Source organism: Vulpes lagopus, chromosome 14 (assembly GCF_018345385.1).
Source record: "Vulpes lagopus strain Blue_001 chromosome 14, ASM1834538v1, whole genome shotgun sequence".
Classification (NCBI taxonomy): Eukaryota; Metazoa; Chordata; class Mammalia; order Carnivora; family Canidae; genus Vulpes; species Vulpes lagopus.
Window position 1 is genome coordinate 10,906,307 of NC_054837.1, and position 18,028 is coordinate 10,924,334.

Genomic DNA, 18,028 nt, shown 5'->3' on the forward strand with positions numbered 1-18,028 from the left:
CTCAGCATCGTGAGACTGAGCCCAGCACTGGGCTCCCTGCTCAGCTGGGTGGGAGTCTGCTGGAGATTTTCTTTCTCTCTTTCTCTCCCTCTGCCCTCTCCCTCACGTGCGCTCTCTCTTTCAAATAATAAATAAAAAAATTTTTTTTAAGATTTTACTTATTCATGAGAGAGAGGCAGAGACACAGGCAGAGGGAGAGGGAGAGAAGCAGGCTCCATGCAGGGAGCCTAACGTGGGACTTGATCCCAGGTCTCCAGGATCACACCCTGGGCTGAAGGCGGTGCTAAACCGCTGGGGCTGCCCTAAATAAATCTTTAAAAAAGAAAGAAGCCTGATACATTCCATTTACATGAAATTCTACAAAATGCACACTTCTTTATAGTGACAGCAGATCAGCGGTTGCCCAGGGGTTGAAGAAGGGGAAGTAAGTTGCACAAGATATAAGGGAACTTTTGGGGGTTATGAAAATACTGTGTATCTGTACTGGGTGCTGCTTATATGGCCGTATACAGTTTCAAACCCCATCAAACTGTATATTTAAAATGGAAGCATTCTGTTGTATATAAATTATACGGAAAAACTTATTAAAAAACAAAACAAAACAGGGGATCCCTGGGTGGCTAGGTGGTTTGGCGCCTGCCTTCGGCCCAGGGCGTGATCCTGGAGTCCCGGGATCGAGTCCCACAACGGGCTCCCTGCATGGAGCCTACTTCTCCCTCTGCCTGTGTCTCTGCCTCTCTCTCTCTCTGTCTCTTATGAATAAATAAAATCTTTAAAAAAAAAAAAAGTTCCTAAATGCTCAACTAAAAAAACCAATAATTTAGATTTGAGAATTGTTTTGTTAATAGCATAAAAGGAAGTCTTTCTAAACTAAACAAATTAAAATAGATTAGACGGGGCACCTGGGTGGCTCAGTCAGTTAAACAGTTGACTCTTGATTTTGGCTCAGGTTATAATCTCAGGGTTGTGAGATCGAGCCCTGCATCCAGCTTGGTGCTAGGTGTGGAGACTGCTGAAGATTCTTTCTCTCCCTTTCCCTTTACCCCTCTCCCATACCCCCTTCTTAAAAAAAAAAAAAAAAAAAGATTAGAATTTCAATATGGTTTAATAAAAATGAAATCTTTTTCAACAAGCATTTCATAGTTAGATAAAACTATAGTTCTATAAAATGAAATTTAGTAAAAATACTAAGGAGTCCTTTTTTCTTTGTGTCTACTGAATATAAGGTTGTGGCCTCCGGGACGCCTGGGTGGCTCAGCGGTTGAGCGTCAGCCTTTGGCTCAGGGCTTGATCCCGGTCCCAGGATCGAGTCCCACATCAGGCTCCCTACCAAGAGCCTGCTTCTCTATGTCTCTGCCTCTCTCTCTGTGTCTCTCATGAATAAATAAGATCTTTAAAAAAAAAAAAAAAAGGTTACAGTCTCAATAGTGGGCAATTTTGCCCCATAGGGGACCAATGGGACTGTTGGTAGACATTTCTGGCTGTCACGATGGGGTAGAGGTGCATTGAGTGTGTAGAGGCCAGGGATGGTCAAACATCCTACAATGCACAGAACAGTCCCTTTCAACAAAGAACCACAGGACCCAAAGTATCAATAGTGCCAAGACAGAAACCTTGGTGTACCGGGATTGGTTTAAACCTGGAAGGAGAAGATCTCTATCTTTCTGTACCTTACCACACACAGGGCCATATCTGCACAGACATTCTGTTGACTTGAATAAGCCAACTCAACAGAATTGGCTGACAGGAAGGAAATGTCTCTGCCACAGGCCTATTACTCCCCTGGATTTCCATCCACATTCCCTGGAAAAGGACAGATAACTCAAAGAAGGGCTGTCTGTGATCTCCCAGAATGAAATGTGGAAAGGAGCCACAGGGCCTCACTGCTTACCTGTATCTCCTTCTGCAGTCCCCTTGCTCCCTGGCCAAAACTGATAACCCCAAATGGATGGCTAAAGTCCATCATTCTCCCATCCCTCTGAAACCTCACTGGCAAGAGGGAAAGAAGGAAAAGTAAATAAAGCCTTTGGGCCAACTATATGACAAGCACTATGCTGGAAATTTCACACACATTTCATTCAATTCTCCTTCACCTAAGGAGATGGTTATGATAGTCAGTCCACTGTAAAAAACGGTAACCTGAGCCTTCACAGCTGGGAAGTGTAACAGCAGGGATTTGAGTAGGTCTGACTCCAAACCTCCACCTCTCCACCACAACTAGGCAACTCCCTGTGTTGTCTTTCTTTATCTCAAGGGGTGGCTCGTACAGTGAGACTACAGAGTGCCTTGGGTGTACTCTATGTTTGGAAACGTTTAACTACGGTAGGACATGTCTTGGCAACCAATGGTAGGTAGTGCTTACAGCATTCTCTCCTCTCCATCCCCACCAGCCCTGCTCCAGTCTTTTACTGTGTCAGGGAAAACATATAGCCTGACAACTACCACAGCTTTCTGACCTTCTCCCTGCCTGCAATGCTCCTGTTTGAGAAACAACTGTTTTTCCATACTGAAGTACAAAGCCCACTCTGCTACCTACTCCCGTCTCCCCACTGCCTTAGACCAAATGCCCCAATGACCAATACACATCCCTCCAGACCCTGGCTCCCACCCACCTTCCCGACCTGGTTTCCCATTTTACACACAAACATAGCCAGGCTCTTTCAAATACCCACACTTCTACTCCTACTATTCCTTATCCCTGAGAGCCTTTTACCATCTTCTTGCCTGAGAAATAACTGCTCACACATCATATCAAGATTCAGCTCAAATGACTTCTGGTATTGCTATCACAGCACTCACGTCACACTATTTTATCAACATTCAGTACACAATTAAACAACAACAAAAATTGCTATTTATCTCAAATTCAAATGTAATTGGGCATTTGTATTTTCTCTGGAAACTTCAGGCTTGGCACACAGATCCTCAAATAGGGAGGAAAGGAAAGGCAGCAGTGGGGAAGGGTAGCAGTAGGGAAGGAAGCAAAGGAAATAATATACAAAGTGAACCATGACAAAAAAGATCGGTAGAAGTCTTGTGCCATACTCAGCAAGAACATTAAAAGTCCGAATCCCCTCGCTTCACATCAGTCCTCGACAAAATAGCCTGACCTAATTTCAAAACCACTCTCTGGGAGTCTGCTCCAAACAGCCTAAGTTTAGAGCAGCTGGTCTGTTTCATTTTCATAAAACCAGTGCTGGTCACCTCTGCCTTATTCATGCAGCTCCCACCAACTGGTATGTTCTTCCTCCAACTCCAATGTCCATTCACTTAAAGTGCCTCCTCCTTCAAAGCCAATCTCAAAGGATGAGTGTAGTTCAAGTCGCCTCAAGGTCTAGCTCAGAGAACCTATAGCAGCACCAATACCAAAACTCACACGTGGTCTCCCCCTCCTCATGACTTAGACTATAACTCTTCCAGCACTTATCAACACAACTTCAGATGGCAGTTGTATACAGACTGCTCCCCCAGGCCTCGCTGAGGATGCAAATGCCCATTTATGAGGCAAGGCAGGGTAAGTAAGTACCTTAAAGATATCTTTTAATAACTATTATGGAGGACGAAACCAAACACCTAAAAAACAGACAAAAATTGGGATCCCTGGGTGGCGCAGCAGTTTGGCGCCTGCCTTTGGCCCAGGGCGCGATCCTGGAGACCCGGGATCGAATCCCACGTCGGGCTCTATCATAAGCATAAGACTCGGCTCTCTCTCTCTATCATAAATAAATAAAAATTTTTTAAATAAATAAATAAATAAACAAACAAACAAATAAATAAATAAATAAAAATAAAAAACAGACAAAAATCAAGGCTGAAAAGGACATGTATCATAAGTAAATCCTAATAAACTTTTTCTAGACAGGCCAGTTAACCACCTATTACACAGTTCACCTCTGTTCTAAGACATACCTGTAACAATGTAAAACTTCGGCTCACTCATTAGTGGTAGGATAAGGACGTAAGAGGGGAAAAAAAGAAAAACAGCGGGCGGGGAAAGCACTTCCTTCTGAGTTCAAAATGTCATGGTACATACTTCCTTGCTAAAATGCTGAGATACACCATATAACTCAATTACACTGATTTTGCTGAATTGTTGCCAATTCAGGATCATACTGTTTTTCTTCACTGCATGAGTAATTATTGCAAGTTCAAGCAATAAAGCTCAATTACATGTCAGAATTTCAATATAACGTAGTCAATTGGGTATTAAGAAAATAGAGGGGTGCCTGGGTGCCTCAGTCAGTTAAGCATCTGTCTTCAGCTCAAGTCCTGATCTCAGGGTCCTGGGATAGAGCCCTGCATCGGGCTCCCTGCTAAGCAGGGAGTCTGTTTCTCCCTCTGTGTCCCGCTCCACCTTGCTCTCCCACCCTCTCATGTGCATGCGTGCTCTCTCAAATAAATAAAATCTTTAGAAACAGGGATCCCTGGGTGGCGCAGCGGTTTGGCGCCTGCCTTTGGCCCAGGGCGTGATCCTGGAGACCCGGGATCGAATTCCACGTCGGGCTCCCGGTGCATGGAGCCTGCTTCTCCCTCTGCCGGTGTCTCTGCCTCTCTTTCCCTCTCTCTCTGTGTGACTATCATAAATAAATAAATTAATTAATTAAAAAAAAATCTTTAGAAACAAAAGAAAATAGAATATGTAAAATAGGTTTCTGTTTCATTCCAATTTTTTAAAAAGTAAAATTTTAGAACACAGCTACATGACATTAGCAAACTGAATTTCAGTAAAAGCTTACTAGTAGCGGATATTAAGAACAATAGATTCTCATACAAATGTCACAGCATCTTACTCCCAATTTAGAAAATGGGAGTCTTCAAATTCTGATATAGCGCTCTGGAAACAAGTCAAAGAGAGAGAGACTTTCAACTCAGTAGGTTGTTTAAAAAATATGGCTGCTTTCAAATTTGAAAAGATTCAGAAAGGAACAGGATGGACTAGTGAGTACAAGTTATCAAGAGGCAGATTCTGCGATACCTAGTAATCAGAGATGCCCCTACACCAAATGAACCTTCTGTCTTTGGCACAGGTCATGATTCCAGAGTCCTGGACTAAGCCCCTCCTCAGGCTTCCTGTTCAACAGGAAGTCTACTTTTCCCTCCTTCTGTCCCTCCCCTCTGCTCATGTTCTCTCTCTCTCTCTCTCTCTCAAATAAATAAAATCTTAAAAAAGAAAGAAAAGAAAGAAAGAAAGTTGGATCCTCCTTCTCACTCTTCACAAGCCTTCCAATGGATCTGAGAGGGCTGATTTATCATCAGACATCAGCAGAAATGGGAAGTTCCTACACTAACCTCAGTTAGCTAGATATCAGATATTCACAATGGTTCATCTCTAAAGGCTCCAGACAGCAGTGAGATAAGGATAACTTTAGTTATTTTAAAAACCATTGTATGGTACTTCTGCAGGAGAATTCTCCTAGCTGACTTTCTCACTTGCTCATCTCCCAATCTCTTCTTCAGTTCAGCTACCCTTGCTATCTGAAATCTGCCGAGCTTCTGACACAGCATGGCACAGAGACTTAATCATGGAACAAATACCTAAAGTTTGGGCTTCTGACAAAAAAAATTTTAAGCACTTAGACAAAAGAAACCAATAACTGCTATGCAAAAATTCATCAGCTGTCTGAGATAACAGGTCTTTTTCCTCTTGACCTTACTAATCTTCGAAACTACTCTCAAAGATGTACAGTGACTAAGAATTCTAATGATTCTTTCTCAGAAGTCACTCACGTCAATACGGAACTTACTACTGCTTACCACCCACCCCCTCTGCCCATCTGCAGTGTATAATTCCTTTGGCCAGGCAAACACAGTGCCTATGTAGCTTTTTCTATATAAAATTTTGCGCAATCACTTACAACTGGGAACAAAATAGGGTAAGAACCTTGGCTACATATCTCCAAGGATAAAAACCTTGAATGAGAAAGTAAATACTGGACAGCCTGGGCAGCTCAGTGGTTTAGTGCCACCTTCGGCCCAGAGTGTGATCCTGGAGACCCGGGATCAAGTCTCATGTCGGGTTCCCTGCATGGAGCCTGCTTCTACCTCTGTCTGTGTCTCTACTTCTCTGTCTCTCTGTAACTCATAAATAAATAAATAAAATCTTAAAAAAAAAGAGAGAAATACTGAATTATCTTTTCATGAGAGAATCTCTTACATAATAAACCTCTCCTTAGCCTACCATATCAGTATCCATTCTTCAATTTTCAATTCCAGTTAAAAAAAATTAAATCTTAAAAAAAAATTCTATTTTTAAAGTAATCTCTACACCCAACATGGGCCTTGAACCCACAACCCTGAGATCAAGTCACATGCTCCACTGACTAAGCCAGGCAGGCTCCCCTCCTTCCTTCCATATCATTTTAAATAAAGTGACAGTAAAGTATGAATTTGGAATTTATAATTTTTTCTACTACTATTCCTAGAGCACATACAAGTAGGGGGAGGGGAAGAGCTGAGAGAGGAGAAAAATCGACTCTTCACTGAGCTTAGAGTCTGATGGAGGGCTCGATTTCACGACCCTAAAATCATGACCTAAAATCATGACCTGAGGCAAAGCACAAGTAGGATACTTAACCCACTGAGCCACCCAGGGGCCCCCAAAATAAAATGTTTATAAGAAATAAAATAGGGCAGCCCGGGTGGCTCAGCGGTTTAGCGCCGCCTTCAGCCCAGGGTGTGATCCAGGAGACCTAGGATCAAGTCCCACGTTGGGCTCCCTCCATGGAGCCTGCTTCTCCCTCTGCCTGTGTCTCTGCCTCTGTGTATGTGTGTGTCTCTCATGAATAAATAAAATCTTAAAAAAAAAAAAAGAAGAAAAGAAATAAAATAGGGTGCCTGGGCGGCTCAGTCGGTTAAGTCTCTGCCTTCAGCTCACATCATGAGGGTCCTGGGATTGAGTCCTGCATCTGTTCTCCCTCTGCCGCTCCCCCTGCTTGTGCTCTCTGTCAAATAAATTATATCTTAAAAAAAAAAAAAAAAAAGTAAAATAAAATAATAATGAGAATATATTCCAAATGTGAGAAAAATGAAATAGGCAAACAGAATTATCTTTAAATTTTATCAAGAAACCATCCAACATTTAAAACTTGCATCTGAGTGCCTTAAGGAAAAAGAGGCAAGAAAGAGAAGACAGGAGGCCCAAATAAGAGGTCAGGTAAGTAAGGATGCAGAGGGAGGAAGCAAAGGAGAGTGAGAGGAGAGAGGACTCAGGTCAGACATCTAATTTAATCCCCCTACCCATCAACCCTTGACATCCCACAGCCTTTGTTACTAGGTAGTAACTGGAAAAGGGCAGCTCCCACAAATCTTGGGCAGTTTATGTAGCCAAATGTCAGTGCAAATGGGAACTGCCATTTACCAGAATACCTGCGAAAGCAACCAAAATAAATTCCATCAAATATTTCAATTACAAGAGAAACAATACCCACCTAAGTTTTCCATTCTCCAGGCTAAATAAATAGCACTGTCATTCCTTCAACCTTATGACAAATGTATTCTAGTTGAAAGGCAGCATAATACAACAACAAGAACATAAGACTTTTAGTCAGAAACCTGGCTCAAATCCAAGCTTGGCCACTGATTACCTCTGTCTTCTTAATCTCATTTCCTCATTTATAAAATTAAGGAAAATAACAGTTGTGCTAACTGCCTCAAGATGTGTTGTGAGAGGACCATATTTCATGAAAGGTACACAAGAAATGTATGCTTTTTTCAGCTCTGCTGTTATAGATGCTCATCAGATTCCACAATACTATTAACAGAGACTACATAAAACTTATGAATTAAATTAGTTTTATAAATAAAGTTTGGGAATGTAACCCAACTAAGCACATGTACGATGGGAGAGGGAGTCAGAGCAAAGGCAGGAAAGAAAGTGATTAAGAATCCCAGTATAGGGATCCCTGGGTGGCGCAGCGGTTTGGCGCCTGCCTTTGGCCCAGGGCGCGATCCTGGAGACCCGGGATCGAATCCCACATCGGGCTCCCGGTGCATGGAGCCTGCTTCTCCCTCTGTCTGTGTCTCTGCCTCTCTCTCTCTCTCTCTCTCTCTCTGTGACTATCATAAAAAAATAAAAATAAATAAAAAAATAAAGTAAAAATTAAAAAAAAAAAAAAAAGAATCCCAGTATAGGGACGCCTGGATGCCTCAGTGGGTGAGCATCTGCTTTCGGCTCAGGTCGTGATCCCAGAGTCCTGAGATCGAGTCCCATATCAGGCTCCCCACAGGGAGCCTGCTTCTCTCTCTGCTATGACTCTGATCTCTCTCTGTGTCTCTCATGAATAAATAAATAAAATCTTTAAAAACAAAAATAAAGAATCCCAGTACATGGATGCCTGGGTGGCTTGGCGGTTGAGTGTCTGCCTTGGCTCAGGGTGTGATCCTGGAGTTCTGGGATCAAGTCCCACATCAGGCTCCCTGCATTGAACCTGCTTCTCCCTCTGCCTATGTCTCTGCCTCTCTCTTTCTGTATCTCTCACGAATAAATAAATAAAATCTTAAAAAAAAAAAAAAAAAAAAGAATCCCAGTACAGCCACACAGCTTCCTGACTTTTATATTCTACATTACACCTTCAGAAATATGACTTTAACATAAACTTCAAGGTTGCTTTTTTTAAATTTTAATTTAAAAACAAGGAACGTTAGTAAGTAAAATGCCAAAAAACTTTTTTGCAAAACATTTTATTCATCACAATGAAATTCTGGTTATTAATAAATGATTTGCATTCCATTATGATTGAGCTGGGTCTGGCCAAGCAAGCCTTTGAACTGGATAGGTAACAGGAAGGCTGAGTAAATGTGTAGCTAAAGTGTGCATTTCTAACTTCATTTCCAAGTCCAATATAAAAAAACAAAATCAGAACTGAAATGTTTATTTTAACTGCATTACTTCTAGAGCCAACCAAGAGGGGTTAGTGCAGGCCCAACTAGGCTCCGCATCAAAATAAATCTGTCCTTGTGGAGAGGACATCATTTTCCCTCTAGGCCTAACAACTCTAGATAACCCAGATTATTTTCCCTAAGGATCAGCATGAATAATTTAGAGTAGACTTTACTGTAGAGACAACCGCAATAATTCACAGGGCAAAATAATAAATACATAAAAATCCAGAAAGAAAATAAAACTGTTGTATAGGCCTGGAAGTTTTGCCATGTCCCTCAAAATTAATTCTTGGCTGCATCCATCAAAAACTTTTTTATTTTTTTGGTTTTTTTTAAGATTTTATTTATTTATTCATGAGAGACACAGAGAGAGAGAGAGAGGCAGAGACATAGGCAGAGGGAGAAACAGGCTCCACGCAGGAAGCCCGACACAGGACTCGATCCCGGGACTCTGGGATCACGCCCTGAGCCAAAGGCAGATGCTCAACCAGGTGTCCCCCATGAAAAACTTCTAACACATATATCTTACCTGGCTTCTGGTCAAGGATGTCTATTACTGATCACCAGAGTAAGAGGGCTTGGACACAATTTATAAATATGCAAACACTGGGACACCTGGGTGGCTCAGTAGGTTAAGCTTCTGATACTTAATCTCTGCTCAGGTCTTGATCACAGGGTTGTGAGTTCAAGCCCTGTGCTGGGTCCATGCTGGGTGTAGAACCTACTTCTAAAAAAGCCAACTTTGCTACCAAGACCTTTCAGACCCATCAGTTTATCCCCAGAAAAACTCCACCAGAATAAACTGTAAATGTGGATTTACAGCTGGTTGTTTTCTATTTTTTACTTTATGAAAGTGTTTCTACTTTCCACCTGCAAGTAATTAATATTAATACAGACTTAGAGCAGTCTGTAATATTTAGGGTAATCTCTAGCCTTTGGTACTTCATATACACCACTTAGAAAGCTGACACAAGGGCAGCCCCAGTGGCACAGGGGTTTAGCGCCACCTGCGGCCCCGGGTGTGGTCCTGGAGACCCAGGATCCAGTCCTATGTCGGGCTCCCTGCATGGAGCCCACTTCTCCCTCTGCCTGTGTCTCTGCCTCTGTGTGTGTGTGTGTGTCTCAAAATTTTTTAAATAAAAATCTTTAAGAAAGCTGCCACAGACTCAAACTGCACTAAAAAAACCCTATCTGTATTACTTACTTATTTCCTGACTTCTCACCCACTCCCCTATCAGATAGTAAATTCTAAGAGTACAGGGGGTTTTGTTCAATGCTGTTGTCCCAGAGCCTAGAAGAGTACAGGGCACTTCAGAGCCACTTAATAGATACCTGCTGAATTGATGGGGCACCTGGCTGACTCATTCAGTAGAGCCTGTGACTCTTGATTTTAGAGTTGTGAGTTTGAGCCCCATGTTGGGAATAGAATTTACTTAAGAAAACTAAATAAATATCTGCTGAACTGAATGACTAAATGGTGTATTTTTACTATGGAATACTACTATGAAGCCATTAATCACAGTGAGTCAGAGTGATACTAGCTGATTTAATGGAATTTCCAGAAGTATTAAGTGAAGAAAACAAGAAGCAGAAGTGTCAAAAAAAAATCCCATTTTAAAAAAAGTATACTTTGAAAACTTTACAACGATGAGGAGGTAGAGAACTTGAAATCCTCATACACTGGGAATGTAAAATGATGCAGCTTTGGAAAATAGCTGGTGGTGCCTCGAAAAGTTTAGCACAGCTACTATATGACCCAGTGATCCCACTCCGAGGTACACACCCAAGCGAACTGAAAATATTCATCCACAAAAAAAACCTGTACATGAATGTTCACAGCAGTATTATTTATAATCGCCAAAAGCGGGAAAAAAAAAAAAAAACAAATGTCAATCAACAAAGTATAAACTATTATTTGGCCATAAAAGGAATGAATACTATCCTTAAAAACATCATGCTAAAGAAAGGAGGCAGACAAATGGGCACAAACTGTATGACTCCATTTCTATGAAATACCCAGAATGGGCAGATTAGGGATTTCCAGGGGCTGGAGGGAGTAGAGGATGGGGAGTGACTATTAATCAGAACAAGTCTTCTTCTGAGGTGATGAAAATGTTCTGGAATTAGATAGTGGTGATCCACACACAAGTCTAAGGATATACTTAAAACCACTGAAGTGTACACTTTTAAAAGGGTGAACTTTATGGTATATGAATTATATCTCAATAAACCTGTTATTTTTTTTAAAACATACATGTTTGCAAATGACTACATGATTAAATACGTGAATACATCAGTCATGTATTCAAATGAATACAAGCACTAAGGTATTCTTGTACTCGAATACATGAATGATAAAGAATGATGAAGAATTGAGTATGGGAAGGAAAGGGAGACAAGTCTTGAGGCACAGAGGACAGGAGATAAAAAAAAAAAAAAACAAAGACTAAAAAAATGCAAGGCTGGAGGCCTTGTGTAGGGGGACTGGGCAAGGCTGAATAAACCTGCAATGAGATAAGCTTCGAGAATAAAAGGAGAGAGCCAGGATTGAAAAGGTAGGCAGGTAATTGGTAATGGGGGAGACACAACAGATCTGGGTAACTGTAACAATTCAATGGAGACTGCAGAAGATGCAGACTGCCAGAGAGGGAGAAAAGAAAGAACAAGGGAGAGAAGATTTAAGACTGGCTCAAACTCACCAAAGTTTAAAAAGAAAAATGTGCAAGAAGAAAAATCCAGTAAGTCCTGCTCAAGAATCATTGAGCCTGGTAGGATAAAATCAAACCACAAGGAGAAGCTCCAGGGAAAGAGGGAGTGGGACTCAGGACACTGGCTTTCTCCTATGTAGGAGAAAAGGAGCATCTCTTGGGAGAAAGTGCCCAAATGTGATGATTCTGGAAAAAAGGAGCCCCAATGGACCACCTCAAGAATTCGGTGCAAATGGAAAATGGCTGCCTTGGGATTTTTCCCAAGAATATAAGAAGGGAGAGAGGAAGAAATGGAAAACTTTAATTTTTAACCAGTATTTCTTTATAAATCTTACCAGGGCTGCCAGCTTTTCTGCGTGCCTCTTTGCTAAGCTTAAGCAGGGTCTTTTTTATTTTTCTTTATATAACCTCAGTTCTTTTGAAAAGAAGTATATAATATGGGGCCTTTTTACAAGAGACAACGTACTTTCCCCCTTATTGTTTTTTTTTCTTAAGATTTATTTTTGGGGCACCTGGGTGGCTCAGTCAGTTAAACATCAGACTCTTGGTTTTGGCTAGGGTCATGATCTCAAAGGTCATGGGATGAGGTCCCAAGTGAGGAATCTGTATTCAGCAGGGAGTCTGCTTAAAGATTCTCTCCCTCTGCCCTCCCTGTTTGTGTGCACGCACTTATATGCACGCACTCTCTCAAATAAATAAATCTTTTAAAAAGGGGAGGGGGATTTTATTTCTAAGTAATCTACACCCAACATGGGTTTCAAACTCACAACCCAAGGATCAAGAGTCAAATGCTCTCCCCAGTGAGCCAGCCAGGTGCCCCTCCCTTTCTCATTTGTATTTTCCCTAGGCTATATGCACAACAGATGAACTTGCAATTTAATATCTTGATTTCTTAAACCTTTACTGTCCAAACACATCAACTTGAAACAAAAGCAAAAAACCCAAGGTGGAAGATATCCAAAGGGGAAAGAGGAAGCAATAGAGAACAAATGCATGTTTACCTTCCAAAGCTTGGAACAAAGATAATGCCCACCTAGTTTCTGGATTATAATGCAGATATGAAAGAAGATAGTCCCCTCCTTCAGGAAATAAGATGTGAGTTAGACACTAAGATAAACTAAGTAGACTTTGCAAATTTGGTGTGAATAACTGGGGGATGTCTTACAGCTGAAGAGGTCAAGTGCACCTGGAATGGAACTCCTAAGGACAAGGACTGGGTGATCTCTACCAGCTTGATAGCACTGACATGTCTAGCACATAGCACAGCTAGCAGATTTAACAACCTCTGGTCAAGCCACACACTCTGCTATGCACTGTGATGTCACTAGCTAGTGGAGAGAACAGACAAAACAGAGGGCACCAAATCCTCACTAGACAGGGAGCTGGACAAGTATGCAGGAAATAGGTCAAGGGATGCCTTAAAGGCAAGGTAATATCTAAGGTGAGTATGAAGGTGATAATGGATGAAGTGAGAAAAGAACATTCCAGCAGAGGGAGACATGGAGATTGGAGAGAGTTAAAGTTCCAAGAGATATTCAGCAAAACTCAGTGAAGTACCAAAAAAGGGGGATGGGGGAATGAGAATGGAGGCCAGAGCCCAGTGATGAAGTGTCCTGGATACCAAGATAAGGATTAGTAAATCTGATTATGAAGATAGTGAGAGCCATTGAAGGACTTACAATTGGTGGTAGGGGTGTGGGGTGACTATGAACAGATATATTTTGGAAAGACAGAGGCAGGAGCAAACCTCTGGACTTAACCAGAAAAGAACTACACTGATGATGTGAGAAAAGGTAAGGAAAAACACTATTGACAGATCTGCACTCTTTTCTAGTGGACAAATTTCCTTTTGGGAATTATCCAATTATCCTTTGAAAATGGAGCATTTAGAGACAGCAAAGAGCAATCAGTCCTCTGAGCACAGAAATTAGAATTATGAAATCCTGGGGCACCTGGGTTGACTCAGGCGGTTAAGTGTCTGCCTTTGGCTCAAGTCAGGATCTAAGAGCCCTGGGATCAAGCCTCGCATCAGGCACTCTGCTCAGCAGTGAGTCTGCTTCTCTCTCTGCCTCTCCCTCTGTAATCCCTCTGGCTCTCTCTCTCAAACAAATAAATAAAACCTTAAAAAAAAAAAAAGAATTAGAATTATGAATTAGACTGAATTACTCATTTTAACCCAAGAGACTTTTTTTTTTTTAAGATTTTATTTATTTATTCATGAGAGACACACAGAGAGAGAGGCTTAGACACAGGCAGAGGGAGAAGGAGGCTCCACACAGGGAGCCCGACGCAGGAGTCAATCCCAGGTCTCCAAGATCATGCCCTGGGCTGAAGGTGGCGTTAAACCGCTGAGCCACCTGGGCTGCCCCCGAAGACACTTTTAAAATGTGTTTGATACATTTTGATATACTACAGTTTTGTGAATGCAAAAAAAAAAAAAATATATATATATATATATATACAATGACTCTAAATCTTACCTGGTATTAACAGCACACCAGGATGAATTTCAAAGACTTCTCTCAGACACAAAGATCATCTGCTACATTCACTTTGGAACAAACCACTGCCATTTCTTCCTCTAGGCATATCTGAAATACAATCTGTAAGTCTAATTTCATGTTGTTTCACAGCAAAAGACTAAGGCCACAATACTAAAAGATTTCTGAGCTGACAGAGAAATCCCGTGGGGGTTCTTTACCTCAGCAGCTAGTCTATTCACCACTAACAATTCCAACCACCAGGAGGAATTTCCCTGCCTAGGCTTATTTTGTTGGCACAAGCACACACACAAAAAATACCCTGACATTTTATATCCAGTAGGAAAGAATAATCGGAATATTAACTATATTTAATACTAAGCAAATTTAACACAAACTTCCGAGTTGTCTGTAGATTTGGACAGATGGCCACAAAGTAAACTCATATTTACTCTTAAAAAATAATCTACATTTTAATCTTCTTAGCACCAAAAGCCCCAGGAACTTTTTCTTAAACTCCCTAATAACAATAGCAAAACAAAAGATTTTAGGCTCTCTTTATTTCTAAAAATATCTTATTGTGATAAAACAACCAACCTTGTATTCGCTAGTTACAATCACCATATACTACCATTTAGTATCACCATCATTTCACTAAAGATGCTTAATTTCAACACCAAGAAAATGACGTATTTTTTTAGAAAGGGCAGTCTTTTCATTGAATAAATTTAGTTTAGTGAAAGTCTCTCCACATTGTCCTTGTTTTTCTCCGTATGCTAAGGCCCCTTCAACACTCCCTTTCATGGGTCTGACAGATAGTCTCCAAGATTTGTTCTCACTCCCAGTCTTTGCTGACAAACCACAAATAATGCCACAGAACTGGTGAGAATATTCAGTTCTACTGGAAGTTGAAGAGGACTCCGTAGACAAGGATCCATTAAGTGTTAGAAGTGACAACTCAAGTTCCTTTCCGTCTCTTCCTCCCACCCCTCTACCCCCCACTTTACAGATAGGGAAAGGAAGATCCAGAAAGGAAAACTGATTTGTACAAAGCCATAAAACCAAGAGAGCCTCTAGCCTGCTGATACCCTGTCATCCATCTTCTACTGAGCTGGACAGTTTGCATAATCCTAAATACAAGTTAGCTATGTGATTTAAATATGTATATGGTCTGGGGCACCTGGGTAGCTCAGTCAGTTGGGGATCCCACTCTTGATTTCTGCCGGGGTCCTGGTCTCAGGGTTCTGCTATCAAGGCCCAGCTATCTGCTCAGAGCAGAGTCTGCTTAAGAGCCTCTCCCTCTGCCACCACTCCCCCACTCACTGCCGAATGCTCACTCTCAAATAAATAAGTCTTTTAAAAAATAAAAATAAGGACAGCCCGGGTGGCTCAGTGGTTTAGCGCTGCCTTCGGCCCAGGGCATGATCCTGGAGACCTGGGATCGAGTCCCAGGTCGAGTTCCCTGCATGGAGCCTGCTTCTCCCTCTGCCTGAGTCTCTGCCTCTCTCTCTGTGTGTCTCTCATGAATAAATAAAATCTTTAAAAATAAATAAATAAAAATAAATATGTATATAGTTATATGACAAGTCTTATACATTATGAAAACCCAACTCTGGTAGTAATTTTGAACCGAGGCAATACTATCATTTAAGTCATGTAAAATTAAGGATATACTGTGTTAAACTGGCTATAAAGAGAACCTCCGCTTCACAGAAATCTCATTGCAAGACAACACGATGTAGAGATACCCACCCTAAAAATGCAAGGTTAAAGCTTTTCTATGTCACAATATTCACTTTCTTACTGAAAATGAATGTCAAGAAGATTCCTACATGCGTAGAGTATATGCAGGTTAAGAAACATTCTCCAGGGGATCCCTGGGTGGCTCAGAGGTTTAGCACCACCTTCGGCCCAGGGCGTGATGCTGGAATCCGGGGATCAAGTCCCACGTGGGGCTCCCTGCATGGAGCCTGCTTCTCCCTCTGCCTGTGTCTCTGCCTCTCTCTCTGTGTGTGTGTCTCTCGTGAATAAATAAATAAAATCTTAAAAAAAAAAAAAAAAAAAGAAAAGAAACATTCTCCAGCTGCCTAAGGTTGCTGAGTCTTTAAAGACTCTTACTTGGTGTACACTAAATCAAAGGGGGAAAGAAGGTATTTTTTAAAGAGGAAAAAAAATTACTGGATCAGTGAGCTATTTCTTTACCGAAAAACATTTTCCCCAGATCAATACCCTACTTCTCCTTACAGATATACTGGTCAGTATTGGTTTGACTATTTCATAACCTACATGTGTTATGCTGATGTCTGCTGATGTCTACAAAGCTCTGATTTCATCTCAAGATACATCTCCTGGCTGACAGCGAATGCTGTTGGGCTCCGCAATATTTTTTAGTTCCCTGAATCTGTTGTAAACCTAGAAAACACAACCAGTGGCTTCAGATTCTCCTTTTACAACACCTTTTTCCAGGAATCAATACAGGGCAGCGAATTTATGGGAATTTCTCCTGGGCGCTTCGGTACTAACCGGTACCGGCCGGCAAATTATCAAGAGCATCAAAAAAGCAAGGCTCTCTGTATCTACATTTGAAAGATCACAGGAATTCTTACTTGGTCTCGTAAATAAGATGAAACTACGTGGAAACGGATTTTATTTCCTAGTCGTCTCCAGGAGAGGTGCCCAACAATGAACAAGGTCTTGAACATAACCACGGATGCCCACACAATTGCCAGATTGAGGGAAATGCAAAATTCCCGAAACAAAACGGCACATTATTCTTAGCCAACCTGATGTAACCAGGTCTCAAGAAGGGGAAAAAAAAAAAAGGGAATTCGGCTCGCTTAAGGGCGACCTCCCCACGGCGCAGGGCGAGGGTGGGGGCGCGTGCCCGGCGGAAGCGGAGCCTGCGGGAGGCCCGGGGTCCGCCGCCCGCGGCCCTGCTGCTCTGCTCCGCGAGCCGCGTCGGGGCCCCGGGAGCGCAGTCTCCGCCGGGGGAAGGGGACCGGGGGGCCAGGGTTATGGGGCGCGGGCCCCAGCCTCTCCTGGGGCGCGAGGGTCTCGCTCAGCCCCTCGGCTCAGAGAAACCAGCAGGCGGAGGGCCTCAGAAGCACCTGGGCCCCAACCCCGGCCAGGTGCGGCCCGCAAACCCGAGGGTCGGCCCGGGAGCCCGGGAGCCCGGGAGCCCGGGAGGGGGATGGCGCAGGCGCGGGACGGGCTGGGGGCCCCCCGGCGGGGGACGGCGCAGGCGCGGGCCCGCTGGGGTCTGCGGGGTCGCCCGGGCCTGGCCGCGCGGGCGGCGCTGAGGAGATGGACAGGCCCGCCAGCGCGCGCTCAGGGGACCCGGGCCTGGCTCTTACCGCGCGGCGCCGCCTCGCTCGCTCGCTGGCTCCGGGATGGGGCCGGGCGGCGAGCTCGCCCGGTGGCGCGGCCCGAATCCGTTGAGTCCGGCCTCAGGGCAGCAGCCAACCCCACGGCGCCGTTCGCCCGGCCCGCCCTGCCTCCCTCGCGGCCCCCGCCCTCGGCCCGCCCCTGGCCCGCCCCAGACAGTCGCCGCCGACTGCGCAGGCGCTGCGAGGCCCCGCCCACATCCCCCCGTCGCGCAGGCGCCTGCGGCCCCGCCCACTCCGCGTCCCGCCCATCTCTGGGTAGCGCAGGCGCACTGTCTCCCGGCCAGCGACCAAAAAAAAAAAAAAAAGAGAGAGAAAAGCTTCAGCCGCCAGTACGCACGCGTCGGGTTTTGCGCTGGAGCCGCGGGTGGTGGGTGCTCTTGAATGCTGTGCCTAGCGGGGCCGGGTGATGAGTGTAGCGCCCCCTGGTCCCAAAGCTTTATCCTAGCTAAAGGTCCACCTTTCATGCAGCACGTGTTTACAGTGTGGCAAGGACGGTGCTAGGCCTGAGCTACACGGTGGTGGTAAACACACAAGCCCTGCAGGCCTGACGCTCCCCTTGCAGCAGGGAACACAG

The 18,028-nt window shown here is 43.5% G+C and overlaps 1 protein-coding gene across 6 annotated transcripts in view; it reads right to left on the reverse strand.

Moving 5' to 3' along the window:
• SPECC1L (sperm antigen with calponin homology and coiled-coil domains 1 like) overlaps positions 1-17,567 on the reverse strand; it is a 128,927-nt gene extending 111,360 nt beyond the window's left edge. For 3 of the 6 annotated variants that reach the window (XM_041728787.1, XM_041728786.1, XM_041728788.1), the window contains exons 1-2: positions 17,422-17,527; positions 14,069-14,179 (exon numbers count right to left, since the gene is read on the reverse strand). The gene's annotated coding sequence lies outside the window, so the exon portion shown is untranslated. Of the gene's footprint in view, positions 1-14,068; positions 14,180-17,421 lie in introns of all 6 variants that reach the window. The other 3 variants (XM_041728793.1, XM_041728792.1, XM_041728790.1) reach the window with 2 other exon arrangements.
• Positions 17,568-18,028: the final 461 nt, after the last annotated feature.